Consider the following 16,119-nt stretch of genomic DNA (forward strand, 5'->3'; position numbering starts at 1 on the left):
GATACAGAACTATGAGCAAAAATCAGGCTGGATGCGGTAGCTCACACCTGTAATTCCAGCACTTTGGGAGGCCAAGGTGGGTGGATGGCTTGAGCTCAGAAGTTCAAGACCAGCCTGGGCAACATGGTGAAACCCCATTTCTACAAAAACACACAAAAATCAGCTGGGCATGGTGGCGGGCACATGTAGTCCCAGTTACTAGGAGAGGCTGAGGTGGGAGAATCACTTAAACCAGGGAGGCAGGGGTTGCAGTGAGCCAAGATTGCACCACTGGGCAACAGAGTGAGACACTGTCTCCCAAAAAAACAAAACAAAACTAAGCAAAAATCAAGAGACATATATCACATACTAGTACGTAGAACCTAAACAGGTAATTTATACTGTGGCCTAAATCCTCCTGAACTATAATCGGATCACAAAACCTTTATACCCATTCTCATAAAGCTAAACTTCTGACAATAGAAAACAGCTTGCATTTTATCTTTATGCACAGAAACTTAACCAAGTTCACCCTATATCTTAAGGCTCAATGGGCAAACATTCCTAAGAAGAATATGTTAATCTCACAAGTATTTATCTGCTTAAACGGAATTTGATTCAGTTTAACTGAATAACTCATCACAAATTATATAATATAAAGACAATGTATGACGCAAGGAATATGGAAGGAGGCTTATCAAAGCAATGTTTCAACTCATAAGCAATCACATTTACAACAACAAAATTAGGTAAATTGTTTCCTTCAGGTTTTTTGCATTTTTATAGAAAACAATGATTCTATGGAGCAGAAAACCTGGATACTGTTCTTTCACCTAGAAGAATGTATAGCTGTGTCTTGAACATCTACAATTGTTGAAACAAGTTTAATGTTATTGGAAAGCCTGTGGTGAGCTTAAGGCAGAAAACAATGTTTAAGGTATTCTAGTCCTATCCAATGGTAAAATGGTTATTTAAATGTGCATTTGCACAGCTGCTTAACATATGAGTTTTTTAAATTAATAAAACAAGAGTATGCTCCCTAAGACTGTGTATGTTCTTCTAATAAGCTTCTATATCACTAAAATTCTAAAGCGTATTCCTCAGAGCATCCACATGGGGAAGGTTATATTGATCAGTTACTCTGATGCACTCACTATTCCATTGTTAAGCTTATAAAGAAATGCTCAAAAACAAATAGATCAGAAGTAGGATGCTCACTTTCATGGCCATTCATTTTATATGTTTTTTATTTATTTTTGATTTTTTTAGAGATAGGATATCACTCTGTTGCCCAGACCGGACTGCAGTGGCACACTCAATAGCTCCCTGTAACCTCAACTCTTGGCCTCAAGTGATCCTCCTGCCTCAGCTTCCCAAGTAGCTTGGACTACAGGTGCGTGCCACCACATCTGGCTTTTTTTATTAATTTCTTGTAGAGATAGGGGTCTCACTATGTTTCCCAGGCTGGTCCTGAACTCCTGGCTCAAGTGATCCTCCCACATCAGCCTACCAAAGTGCTGGGATTAGGGGCATGAGCCACTGTGTCCAACCATTTGAGAAAAGTGACGCTGAGATGGGAATTTTCTCAGCAAATCTTCAATAAATGCAAGACTATGCATTTTTTTAAAAAAGAAATCAAGTTTTGGGCCAGGCGCAGTGGCCCATGCCTGTAATCCCAACACTTTGGGAGGCTGAGGTGGGCAGATCACCTGAGGTCAGGGGTTCAAGCCCAGCCTGGCCAACATGGCGAAACTCTGCCTCTACTAAAAATACAAAAATTAGTTGGGTGTGGTGGCATGTGCCTGTAATCCCAGCTACTTGGGAGGCTCAGGAAGGAGAATCACTTGAACCCAGTAGGCGGAGGTTGCAGTGAGCCCAAGTTGTGCCACGGCACTCCAGCCTGGGTGACAGAGCAAGAGTCTGCCTCAATAAAAAAAAAAAAAGAAAGAAATCAAGTTTTGGTGATTCTTACTATTCAATACTCTTAGATTCATTAGTACAGAAGGGCTTTTACCTTTGTGTTAACAATGAGAAATGGCCGGGCACGGTGGCTCATGCCTATAATCCCAGCACTTTGGGAGGCCAAGGCGGGCAGATCACCTGAGATCAGGAAATCAAGATCAGCCTGGCCAACACAGTGAAACTCCATCTCTACTAAATATACAAAAATTAGCCAAATGTAGTGGCACGCACCTGTAATCCCAGCTTCTTGGGAGGCTGAGGCAGAAGAATCACTTGAACCTGGGAGGTGGAGGTTGCAGTGAGATCGCACCACTGCACTCCAGCCTAGGCAACAGAGCGAGATTCTGTCTCAAAAAAAAAAAAGCCAATGAGAAAAAAACAGGGCATTATGTAAGAGGAAAGAAGAACACCACAACTATAACAAAGAAACTTAAGCTGGTACTCTGTAGGACTACAATCACATCCACAATACTCAAATCTCTGGTACTGAGATTTCACTTTTAATACCCCTGTTCAAGATATTTTATCGAAGAAGGTATAAATTTATTGCTGGTTTATCTTCACTTGCTGGATTTCACAAAACAAATACCCCACCTCCCTCCAAAAAAAGAAAAGGTAGAGACACTAAGGTTGTCTACAGCCATACCACCCTGAACGCGCCCGATCTCGTCTGATCTCGTGAGACACTAAGGTTATTGTTTTTAAGGTGAGATAATTTTAAGCTTAAAAAGATGAGGCATATTTAAGACTTAAATCTAAAATGAAAAACTATAAAAACTTTGAAGATAACCTAGGAAATACCATCTGGACATAGGACCTGGCAAAGACTTCCTAACAAAGATGCCAAAGCGATTGCAACAAAACCAAAAATTAACAAATGGGACCCAATGAAACTAAAGAGCTTCTGCACAACAGAAGAAACTATCAAAAAGTAAACAGCCTACAGAAGGGGAGAAAATACTTGAAAATACTTGCAAACTATACATCCGATAAAGGTCTAATATTCAGAATCTATAAGGAACTTTACAACCCTCATTAAAAAGTGGGCAAAGGACATGAACAGACACTTTTCAAAAGATCACATTCATGCAGCAACAGGCTTATGAAAAAATGCTCAACATCACTAATCATTAGAGAAATGCAAATCTAAACCACAATAAGATACCATCTCACACCAGTCAGAATGTCTATTATTAAAAAGTCAAAAAATAACAGATGCTGGTGAGGTTGTGGAGAAAAGAGAACACTTACACACTGCTGGTGGGAATGTAAATTAGTTCAGCCATTGTGGAAAGCAGTCTGGCGATTTCTCAAATAACTTAGAATTACCATTTAACCCAGCAATCCTATTATGTATATTCCCAAAGGAATATAAATAATCATTCCACAAAGACACATGCACATGTATGTTCACTGCAGCACTATTCACAATAGCAAAGACATGGAATCATCCTAAATGCGCATCAATGGTAGACTGGATAAAGAAAATGTGGTACATGTACATCACAGAATACTATGCAGCAATAAAAAATAATGAGATCATGTCCTTACGGAGCTGGAGGCCATTATCCTACACAAACTAACACAAGAACAGGAAACCATATACCTCACGTTCTCACTTATAAGAGGAAGTTAAACATTTAGTGTGGACACAAAGAGGGGAACAACAGACACCAGAGCCTACTTGAGGGTGGAGAGTGGGAGGAGGGTGAGGATCAAAAAACTACCTATTGGGTACTATGCTTATTACCTGGGTAATGAAATAATTTGTACAACAAACCCCTGCAACATGCAGTTTACCTATTTAACAAACCTACCCATGAACTCCTGAACCTAAAATAAAAGTTAAAAAAAAAAAAGATGAAGCTATTTCATTTCTACTGAAGAAGAGATTATTCTTAAGGAAATAGTACTTATATACGTTAGAGGAAATTTAACAATTTGAAAATGTATTTACTAAGTCATCTGTGATAACAAACACTTTAATTGTTCATCCATTCTAAACTTGTCCTTAAGTTCTTTTTCCGTATTTATTTTTTGTATAATAAAGCAGGGTAAGTGATAAAAGTCCATTGTTGGAATAACTATTTATATATTTATTCTCCCAAAGAGTTGAGTTATAGGCTTGCATTTCCTATATGGAAATGGCTTGACAATCAGAAACCATGAAATTTCTAAAGACATTAGGAGAGGACCTGAGCGTAAGGTTTAGATAAGATGCCAAACAATTTCCCAGTGTACTCCTGAACCAGATCTTCACTCACAGGCTAATTTTCCTGCAGTGTTTTAATTTTAAGTATTTATCCTGTGAATTCCTATTTAAAGTGATAGAATCTTTGTTTCTAATCTTTTCTTTGTGATCTAACATAAGTTGTCATCTCTTTAAAAATAACTCGTTATGTTTGTTGTAAGCCTCATGGTAACCAAAATGCAAAAACCTATAACAGATTCACTAAAAATAAAAAGCAATGAATTAAAACATACGACCAGAGAAAATCACTTAACCACAAAGACAACAGTAAAAAAGGGATGAAAAGAGGAGTTACAAAACAACCAGAATATGCATTAAAATGGCAGTATTAAGCCCTTACTTATCAAAAATAACACCGAATGTAAATGGACTCCATTCTCCAATTAAAAGGCATAAAGTGGCTGAATGGACAAAGAAATAAGACCCACCTATATGCTGCCTACAAGGAACCCACTTCTCCTACAAAGATACACACAGACTGAAAGTGAAGGGGTGGGGAAAATATAGTCTATGCAACTGGAAAACAAAAAAGAGTAGGAGTAGCTATACTTGTATCAGATAAAATAGATTACAAATCAAAGACTATAGGAAGAGACAAAGTAGATCACTATATAAAGATAAACTGGTCAATTCAGGAAGCCGACGTAACAATTATAAGTATCTATGTACCCAACATCAGAGCGCCCAAGTACATGAGGCAAACATTAGCAGATCAAAAGGGAGACAGACTGATAGACTGTAACACAATACTAGTAGAGAAAGTCAGCACCTCATTCTCAATAATGGACAGATCATCCAGACAGAAAATCAACAAAGAGACACCAAAGTTAAAGTAGACACTATACTTAATAGACCTAACTGACATTTATAGAACACTTCACCCAACTGCTGCAGAATACACATTATTTTCATCACCACAAGGGAACATTCTCCAGAAGAGACCATCTCTTAAACAAATCTCAACAATTAAAAAAAAAAAAAGAAATCATATTAACTTTTCTGACCACAATGGAATAAAGATAGAAATGAGTAACATTCACAGCAACAGAAAAAAAACTCTTAAATTTATATGGAACCACAGAAGACATTGAATAGCCAAAGCAATCCTGAGCAAAAAGAACAAAATGGGAGGCATCACACTACTTGACTTCAAAACATACTATAAAGCAATAGTAAACATCTTAGCATGGTACTGGCATAAAAACACACAGACCAATGGAACAGAATGGAAAACCCAGATATAAATCACACATTTATAGCCAACCCATTTTCAACAAAGGCACCAAGAACATACAATGGGGTAAGAACAGTCTCTTTAATAAATGGTGATGGGGAAAATGGACAATCACCTGCAGAAGAATGGAACTACGCCCCATCTCTGAACATAAACAAAAATCAAATCAAAATGGATTAAAGACTTAAATCTAAGACTGGAAACTATGAAACTACTAGAAGAAATCATTGGGGAAATGCTATAGGACATTGGTCTGGACAAGGATTTTCAGTGTAAGACCTCAAAAGCACAGGCAACCAAAGCAAAACAGACAAATGGGATCACATCATGCTAAAAAGCTTCTGCACAGCAAAGGAAACAATCAACAAAGTGAAAAGACAATCCACAGAATGGGAGAAATATTTATAAACTATCCATCTGACAAGGGATTAATAACCAGAATACATAAGGAACTCAAAACAACTCAATAGCAAAACAAATTCAATTTTATAATGGGCAAAAGATCTGAATAGGCATTTCTCAAAAGATGGCACACAAATGGCCAACAAGTATATGAAAAAATGCTCAATATCACTAATCATCAGAGAAATGCAAATCAAAACCACAATGAGACATCACATCACCCCAGTTAGAATGGCTTTTATCAAAAAGACAGGGAATAACATGCTGGGGAGGATGTGGAGAAAGGGGATGTATACTGTTGGTAGAAATGTACGTTAGTACAGCCACTATGGAAACCTTTACGGAGGTTCCTTTAAAAGTTAAAAATAGAACTACCATATGACCCAGGAATTCTACTACTGGGTATATAGCCAAAAGAAAAGAAATCAAGATATCAAACGGACATCTGCATTGCCATGTTTATTTTGCAAGCGCTATTCACAATAGCCAAAACAGGGAATCAATGTAACTGCCCATCAGTGGACAAATGAATAAAAAAAAATACGGTATACAAACACAATGAAATATTATAAAGCCATAAAGAAGAATGAAATCCTTCCACTTGCAGCAACACGGATGGAAATGGAGCTCATTTTGTTAAGTGAAATAAGCCAAGCAAGATAAATATCACGTGTTCTCACTCATATGTGGGAGCTAAAAAATAGTGGATCTCATGAAAATAAAGAGTAGACTAGTAGTTACCAGAGGCTGGGAAAGGCAAGGGAGAGGGAGGGAAGGAGAGAGGTTGATTAATGGGTACAAATAAACAGGGTCTGATAGAAGAAATAGAAGAAATAAGAGCCAATGTTTGATAGATCAGTAGGGTGATTATAGAAGATAATAATTCCAATGTTTCTAGCATAAAGAAAAGACAAGGCCAGGCATATTGGCTCATGCTTGTAATCCTAACACTTTAGGAGGCTGAGATGGGAGGACTGCTTGAGCCCAGGAGTTTGAGATCAGCCTGGTCAACATACCAAGACCCCATTTCTACAAAAAATAAAAATAAAAAATAAGCCAGGTGTGATGGTGCACACCTGTAGTCCCAGCTACTAGGCAGGGTGAGGCAGGAGGATTGCTTGAGCCAGGAATTTGAGGTGGCAATGAGCTATGACTGCACCACTGCACTCCAACCTGGGTGACAGAGCAACAGTCTGTCTAAAAAGAAAAAAGAAAAAGACAAGACAAATATTTAAGGTGATAGATAACCCAATTACATTGATTTGATGTTTATAAGTTATATAAATGTATTAAATGATCACATGTACCCCCAAAATATGTAAATTATATATCAATTTTAAAAGATAAAATTTAAATTTAAAAAAAGGCAAGCACATTTGAATCAGGTTTCTGGGGCACAGTGTCAACTGTTATTTAAAACCAAAACAACCTTATTGACCAAAGTAAAAATCTTTGTTTTTCACCCATAAGAGTCGGCTGAGTGTGGTGGCCCATGTCTCTAATCCTAGCATTTTGGGAGGCTGAGGTGGGAGGATCGCTTGAGCCCAGGAGGTCAAGGCTGCAGTGAGCCGTGATCAAACTACTGCACTCCAGCCTGGGCAACAAAGAAGATCCTGTCTCAATCAATTAATAATATCTGTGAACTTTAAGATCATGAAATTACCAAATCAAAAAATCTGACAGAAAAGAATATTTACTATCTTATTATCCAAAGAGAAATAAATTGCTAACAAGAATTTCTTCCTTCTATGCCCTTAGAGACTATCCCACATCTTCATATTTTGATTTTCAGAGTGGCTGAAGTTTCTATTAAGCTGGGAATTTTTTTTTTTCTTTTTTAGATGGAGTCTCACTCTGTCACCCAGACCGGAGTGCAGTGGTGAGATCTCTGCTCACTGCAACCTCCACCTCCTGGATTCAAGTGATTCTCATGCCTCATTCTCCCAAGGAGCTGGAATTACAGGTGTGCACCACCATGCCTACCTAATTTTTTTGTTTTGTTTTGTTTTTGTTTTGTTTTGTTTTGTTTTTGAGATGGAGTCTTGGTCTGTCACCCAGGCTGGAGTGCAGTGGCATGATCTCGGCTCACTTCAACCTCCGCCTCCCAAGTTCAAGCAATTCTGCTTTAGCCACTGGAGTAGCTGGGACCACAGACATGTGCCACGCCTGGTTAATTTTTGTATTTTTAGTAGAGACGGGGTCTCACCATGTTGGCCAGGCTGGTCTCAAACTCCTGACCCCAGGTGATCCACCCACCTCAGCCTCCCAAAGTGCTGGGATTACAGACGTGAGCCACCGTGCCCGGCCTTTTTTATACTGTTAGTGGAGATGGGGTTTCACCATGTTGGTAAGCTGGTCTCAAACTCCCAACCTCAAGTGATCCGCCCACCTCAGCATCCCAAAGTGCTGGGAATTATTTTTTAAGAAAAAATAAATAAATAAATAAAACTTCTTTAAATTTCTATGATCAGCAGACATCAGTTTTAAAAAAATTTTTAAAGAAAAGTTTTAAAGGAAACCTTTTTAAAGAAAAGTTTTAAAGGAAACCTTTTTAAAGAAAAGTTTTAAAGGAAACCTTTTTAAAGAAAAGTTTTAAAGGAAACCTTTTTAAAGAAAAGTTTTAAAGGAAACCTTTTTAAAGAAAAGTTTTAAAGGAAACCTTTTTAAAGAAAAGTTTTAATGGAAACTTTTTTAAAGAAAAGTTTTAAAGGAAACTTTCTGCAAAACAAATTGAGCACTGATTAAAAAAACAGATGTCTGAAGGGCTAATGACTGAATTCTTCAACATGCCACAATTCTTAATTATTCTGAAGAATATGGCTATACATTAAATAAATAATACTATACATACAAAGTAAGAAAAATGAGGTGCTGAAGCACATGGTATCAGTGTTGGGAAATGATGTAGGTCACATTTGGTTCATCTCTAATACCAATTTAAAAAGGTAGAAGTTGAGGCTGGTCCAAGTGCAGTAGTGCTTACAACTAATTGATCACAACCAGTTACAGATTTCTTTGTTCCTTCTCCAGGCCAAACAGTTCACTTGACTAGCCTAAGACGAAATGAAATAAAACATAGAATGTGAAAGGTTCTCATTCTTTTTCTTTCTTTCTTTCTTCTTTTGAGACGGAGTCTCACTCTGTCACCCAGGCTGGAGTGCAATGGCCCGATCTCGGCTCACTGCAACCTCCGCCTCCCAGATTCAGTGATTCTCCTGCCTCAGCCTCCTGAGTAGCTGGGATTACAGGTGTGCACCATCATGCCAGGCTAATTTTTTTATTTTTAGTAGAGACAGGGTTTCACCATGTTGGCCAGGCTGGTCTCAAACTCCTGACCTCAGATGATCTGCCCGCCTCGGCCTCCCAAAGTGCTGGGATTACAGGTGTGAAAGGTTCTCATTCTTAAAAGTAAATATATTAGAAATCAGAAGTTAAGTTCTCTAGAAAAAGTCTTTTTACTAACAGTCTCAAAATGACTAAGCATCTGTATTATTTTACTGCCTGTAAAAATTGCAATTACTCTGAATTAAACTCTACAACTTTTGCCAAATAAAAATTAAAGATGAAAGGTAAGTCAGATAACAAAAAGGAAAAATAATTTCAAACTGGAGTTGTGTTGACCATAAGCATATAATACTTCAGAATTAGGAAAGGTCTATTCACTACTGTAATCAGATCTGGGCATTGTGTTCTGTTCTGGAGACTAGAATTTAAGTGGAATACTGAAGAACAGGAACACTTAGAGTTGATGGACCAGTATGACTAAGTACTCAAAATTATGATGTGAATGAATAACCTGGGGCTTGCTTCAGCAGCCCATATACTAAAATTGGAATACAAAGAAGATTATCATGGCTTCTGAAGAGGATGACACAAAAACTCATGAAGCACTCCATATTTTTTATGGACGTTGGGGTCCTTAGTGAATTGTTGAAACCACAAATTTAATGGTGTGTGCCACCAAACCCAGCTAAGAATCTACTTGACGTCAAGTTTCACAGTGGAACCCAGGGAGGCTACAGATTCATTTAATATCCCAAGGAACCTCAGAATCTCTTACCTAGAAGGTGTTTATGCCATTCCTTAGATGAGCCTTCTCCTTGAACTATCTACTTCAGGCCTTGAAGACGCCTACTAGATTATTCTTGGCAAGACCTACAGTAGCAAAGAGCAGTGGTCAAAAGCATGACTTCTAGAGCTAGAAAGACTTGGTTCTGACATCCACTACAAACTTCTTACCAATTGTGTAAACATGATAAGTCATTCCAACTTCATCTTGTTTCTTCACTTATAAAAATAGAGATAGTAATATTTCACAGTACAGTTGTTTGTAGTGAGAATTCACTACTGCATCCCAAACACTTAAAATGCCTGGATCAAAAAAAAAAAAAAAAAGAATATCCCAAGGACCAGGGATTATTAGTCTGGAGAAGGGATTATTCAGGAAGAGACACAATGTGAAGGCAATTCATGCCTGCAGAGGCATTACATATTCTGATTGGCCCTAACTGGAGAAATATACGGTACCAGATTCAGATTAATATATTAGATTTGTCTAACAGAGGCACAAGTAGAATAAGCTGCTTTGGGAGATTCTGAGAGGCCAGACAACCGTTTAGGGAGAATGTTAGAGAGCTATAAATGAAATGACTGTAAAAATCTCTCCCAATCTGAGATTTGTGTTAAAGAAAGGCTCAAAAGGAGAAGTGGAACTTTCTTAGGACAATGCTCCAGCACTCTTATCTTACCCTTCCCAGATGGTTATAGCAACTTGGGAGGAAAAAAACAAACAACAGAATTACAGACAATCAATGCTATTAACCACCAGATTACAGGCCAGTAAGACTGCATGGAAGCAAAGATAAATCAGCCAATTACCTCTCACTTCCTACTTTTAAGCACTGTTTGGAGGTTAGTAAGAGGTGGTGACTTCCAGAAATTTCATTGTGGCCTTTTGATAGTACACAAAGAAAGCAGTGGGAAACTTACTTTTTTCTTTCATCTAAGTTTCTACTTTAAGAGTTAATTATGAAGCCTCAAATCTTGCTTCAATTTTAACTAAGACCAACTGTTCAAGTTTTTTTCTTATGTGTTTTAGGAAAATTACTTGGCAGATTATCAACTTTTTGACAGTCTGTATCATCCTAAGATCTATATTCTCTGCCTTTATATTACATTCCCCACACTAAGTACATGATAAAAGCTATCAATATTGAGGCATCTGTGCCGTAGATGTGTAGATGTAGATGTAGATGTGTAGATGTGCAAAGAGCTTAGACTCAGCCATGAACTAGCTCTCTGGTCTTAGACAGGTTTTAAATTTTTCCCTAAGCACTAATTACTTCATTTTTTTTTTAAAGACATTGACCTGCCCCAAAACACTCACATGCAAATTAAACTGCAAAGTATACATGGAAAGGATCTTACATACATTAGACACTCAAATATTTGTTAAGAATGATCTGATATAATGATATGAAAACAAATTCACTTCAACAAAATTCTTGCAAAGAATACTACCAACTACATGGAAAAGATTCCCAATTAAAGTTCATTTTATGAGTTCATTAAAATTCACCATTTCTAGGGCAGGTTTCTTGGTGTCTTAAGGCAGTAAGATAACAGAGGGATGGTTCTCATCGTCATCACTCTTTCTTACTACAACTCTGCAACATTTTATGTGGTTAATAAGAAACTTTAATTATGGGCCCTATTTTCCATCCCACCCTCAACCTCACAATGCAGAAATAACTACATGAAGACTATTTAACCAGCCATCTCACTAAATATAAGAGTCCTTGGCCACATGTAGTGGCTCACACCTGTAATCCCAGCACTTTGGGAGGTTAAGGCGGGTAGATAACTTGAGCCCAGGAGTTCAAGACCAGCCTGGGCAGCACCGCAAAACTCCTCTACAAGAAAATACAAAAATTAGCCGGGTGCAGTGGCACTCACCTATGGTCCTAGCTACTTGAAGAGGCTAAGGTGGGTGGTCACTTGAGCCTGGGAGGTCGAGGCTGCAGTTAGCTGTGATCACACCACTACACTCCAGCTTGCGTGACAGAGTGAGACCCTGTCTCAAATATAAATACATATATTTATATATATTTATGAGGACTTATTTTTTAGGCATTGTAAATAACTATTTTGTTATTATTTTGTTTAGACATCTGAGAATCCAGGATGTCACTGCTCATATTTTAATGATGAATGGAATTAAAATAACTTTAGAGAATCATTTCAGAATTTGATATCCATTGTTACCTATCTGAAAATGACGGCAAAAGTTGTTTAAAAGTAATAACATAAGAACCAGGCATGGTGGCGCATGCCTATAGTCCTAGCTACTCAACAGACTGAGGTGGGAAAATCCCTTGAGCCCAGAAGTTCGAGGTTGCAATGAGCCATGATTGCACCACTGCACTCTAGCCTGGGCATTAGAGACCCCAACCCCAACTCAAAAAATACATAATAACATAAGAAACCAGAGGTAGTGATGAAATCAGTCTTTGTCACTGCTCTTAGATTTCTGCCTTCATTCAAACAAGCTGATCTAGCAACCAATCTTTGAAAAAAGGAAAAACTTTCCTTTCCCCTTTTCTTATTTCCTGCTTGAAAGAACTGGTGTTCTTCAATTCTCTGGCATTCTTCAATTCTCTGGCATGCTCAACCAGGTAAAGAGGCAAGAATGCTGAACACAGAACAAGAGGGAACCCAGGGATCCGGTCCTGGCATCACTTATAATTAACTGTATAACTTCAGGCAGGTTTTTAACATCTCTGGACCTGTAAAATCAGGAGTTTGATTAGAATTAATCAAAGTAGCTTAATAGGCCTAACAGTCTATGAGTCTGATAGTCACTTGGCAGCAGCCAGTGATCTACTGACTAGAAATCATTTGTGGTGCAAGGGACTCATTTTGCAACTCAAGACTTTTGAATTCTTAGCTTCCTCATTATTACAGTTTTGAAATCTGAGTCAGGGTTTCTTATCCCAGTAAGATGTTACTATGACAAAATAAAAAGATTTGCCATAACTTTAATTTTTAAAATAAAACATTTTAGGCCAGCACAGTGGCTCAGGCCTGTAATCTCAGCACTTTGAGAGGCTGAGGCGGGTGGATCATTTGAGGTCAGGAGTTCGAGACCAGCCTGACAAACATGGTGAAACCCCATCTCTACTAAAAATATAAAAATTAGCCAGGTGTGGTGATGTGTGCCTGTAATCTCAGCTACTCGGGAGGCTGAGGCAGGAGAATCATTTGAACCCAGAAGGTGGAGGTTAAAGTGAGCCGAGATCACGCCACTGCACTCCAGCCTGGGCAACAAGAGCGAAATTCCGTCTCAAACAAAACAAAACAAAAATAACATTTTATATATTTAAAATTTTGTTTAGGAACATATTCTCAAAGTCAATGTATATACAAAGTGAAAGACACCTATTAACGCATAATGTATATTAATTGTGACCCTGAAGTACAAAAGTTCAAAAATAAAATCTAGCCTGCTCACATTGACCAACAGGATCACAGGCTATGATAACATCAAAATAAGTCAATTTTTAACACCGACTTAGTTCAACATTGTGCTAACTTGCCAAAGTTGCCTTTCTTGAGAAAAAATGCTGTACTGGGACCCCTGAAAAACAAACAAACAAACAAACAAAAAAAACAGTCTGCTCTAGTAATTACCTTACACAAAACACAATCTTGGCCTATCCCTCTAACTATCTGTGACTCTTTGGAAGCAAGACCTTATATTAGCGTTCTGGATAAACCAAAGAGTAGTGGACTTTGGATACTAAAATTCTCCTCTTCTACTCCTAAGATTCAAAGCTATTGATAAAGTACCCAAATCTCTGATGAATAAAAGGGGAAAGCAGAAATTAGGTCACATACTATATACCTTTAGGAGTCTGATTACCCTAAAGCCTGTGACCATTTTGTTGTATAAAGGAAAAAGAGGTTAAAGAGCGAACTCTGCTTTTCATTATGTTGAGCTTTCATCATAAAAGGCTCTGAACAGAAAGAAAGTAACTCAGACTTAAAAAAACAAACAAACGAACTTTGGCTGGGCGCGGTGGCTCATGCCTGTAATCCCAGCACTTTGGGAGGCTGAGGCAGGTGGATCACTTGAGGTCAGTAGTTTGAGACCAGCGTGGCCAAAATGGTAAAACCCTGTCTCTACTAAAAATACAAAAATTAGCTGGGTATGGTGGTGCACGCCTGAAATCCCAGCTATTCTAGAGACTGAGGCAGGAGAATCGCTTGAACCTGGGAGGTGGAGGTTGCAGTGGGCAGAGATCATGCCGCTGCACTCCAGCCTGGGTGACAGAGCGTGACTCTGTGTCAAAAAAAAACCAACCAAACAAACAAAAACAAACTTTAAGAAGCATCCCTATGATATTACACTTTGCATAACAAATTTACCAAGGTTAGGAACAGTTAGCTTGTCTGTACCTTCACTTCTACTCTTACAAGAACTATATTTGATGCCCACATGAGATCATTAAGGATAATCAAAATATCTTTGGGGCCAATGAATACATATTTATATTAAAGGAAACTCAGTATTGGGGGAAAGGACGTAGCCATAAACATTCTGGCCTTCAGAGGTAGGGTCAATAAACCTGTAAGTTACTTGCTTTGGCAATCAAGTTTTGCTATGTAAAGTATCTTTAAAGGAGAACAATTAGAAAGCCAAAATACATCTTCATCTCTAACTTATGCCCACTTTTCCAGTTCCATATTATTAAAGGCCTATAAGACATTCTCTTTACAGTAGGTGTCAGCCACCCAACTGAAACTAAATGGTTTTCCTTAAAAAATACAATTTTTCAACTGTTTAGTGGAAATGGACAATATTTTCTGATTCTCCCAAACTTCAGATTTTAAAATTTTTTATTCTAACATTGTTATCAAATCCTACCTGTTCTTCTATTGTCCATTCCACTTCCACAGCTATCAATTCAGCTCAATATTTATAAGAGCACTATCACTATTTAATAGTCACTGTGCTCAAGCTAGCCTATATCCTAATGACTTCCTGTACTAATTAAATTATCACCCCGGGGTTAATCAATGTCCTGTCAGGCATCCATCCCCTCACTTCCACCTACCAATCCTCGCCTAGGACACCACCTGGTGGTCAACAACATGAATTATCCTTTTCCCCACTTCATTTCTTCCCCACTGGGAGAACAGTACACCTGCCTTACTAGTTTTGCTTATAGTTCAACTAATTCAAACTTAGAAATCTTTTTATTTGAACACATACATCTCCCTCAAACTTCTTCCACTTTTCTCTATCTTTCAGGTACAGCCAGGCATTACAAAAATTTCCCTTTCCTTCTGCCCATACTATAAGTGATCCAAAAAGCTTCCCTCATTGCAGCCTAATATACACTGCTTTTCCTAAATCTGGCTATAAATAAGAAAATGATATAGTGAGCTCTGAAGTGATATTAACCTTAATAGAGAACCTGAATCCATAACTTCCAAACTTTCCCTTTAGAAGCTCCAAAGTTTACATCTATCTTTTTTGGTGAGGGGGTGGCAGGGGGTTGAGACAGGGTCTCGCTTTGTTTCCCAGCCTGGAGTGCAGCAATAAAAAGGAACAAACTATCGACACATTCAACAACAGTTGAATCAACAACAGTTGAAAAGTATTACACTAAATGAAAGAAGTCAAACACAAAAGACTGCATGATCTGATTTTTAAGGAAATTCTAGAAAAGGCAAAACTATAGCAACAGAAAGCAGATCAGCGGCTACCAGAGGCCACGGGTTGGGTAAGAGGGACTGACTGCAGCCAAGGGGCATGAGAAATCATCATTTGGGGGTAATGGGAATGTTCTATATAATGACTGTGTTATTATAAAGCTACACATTTTTCAAAACTAGTCAAGATGTACACTTAAAACTGGTGGATTTTATTGTTAAGTATCTGCTAGTAAGGTTGACAAAGCATTAAAGAAACAATGTTATGAAAAAAGTTCTCACTTAGCCCTCTTTCTCTTGAAGTTTTCCAATACAATCTGCTTTACTTACACTTTTTCTTTTTAACATAAAAGTCTATAATCCCAGAATCACTAGCAGTAAATTCTTTAATGTTCTCTGATAAAGGCTAAAGATTAAGACAAGGTACATAGCTGCACTGTCAATCTTTACTGCCAACTAGTTTGGGTAATAATCAGTGACCAAATATTATTTTTATTTCAAAGATAACTAATATAGGCTGGACACGGTGGCTCACGCCTGTAATCTCAGCACTTTGGAAGGCTGAGGTGGATGA

General features: G+C 38.0%; 1 protein-coding gene and 1 non-coding gene across 6 annotated transcripts in view; one reads left to right on the top strand and one right to left on the bottom strand.

The window, feature by feature from the left end:
• Positions 1–16,119, bottom strand: part of TMCC1 (transmembrane and coiled-coil domain family 1) — a 252,494-nt gene that overhangs the window by 168,278 nt on the left and 68,097 nt on the right. The window lies entirely within an intron of this gene.
• Positions 9,628–9,730, top strand: LOC115832253. Its single transcript, XR_004027679.1, has one exon. It is a non-coding gene; the product is annotated as a U6 spliceosomal RNA (small nuclear RNA).

This window comes from Nomascus leucogenys, chromosome 21 (genome assembly GCF_006542625.1).
Source record: "Nomascus leucogenys isolate Asia chromosome 21, Asia_NLE_v1, whole genome shotgun sequence".
Taxonomy (NCBI): domain Eukaryota; kingdom Metazoa; phylum Chordata; class Mammalia; order Primates; family Hylobatidae; genus Nomascus; species Nomascus leucogenys.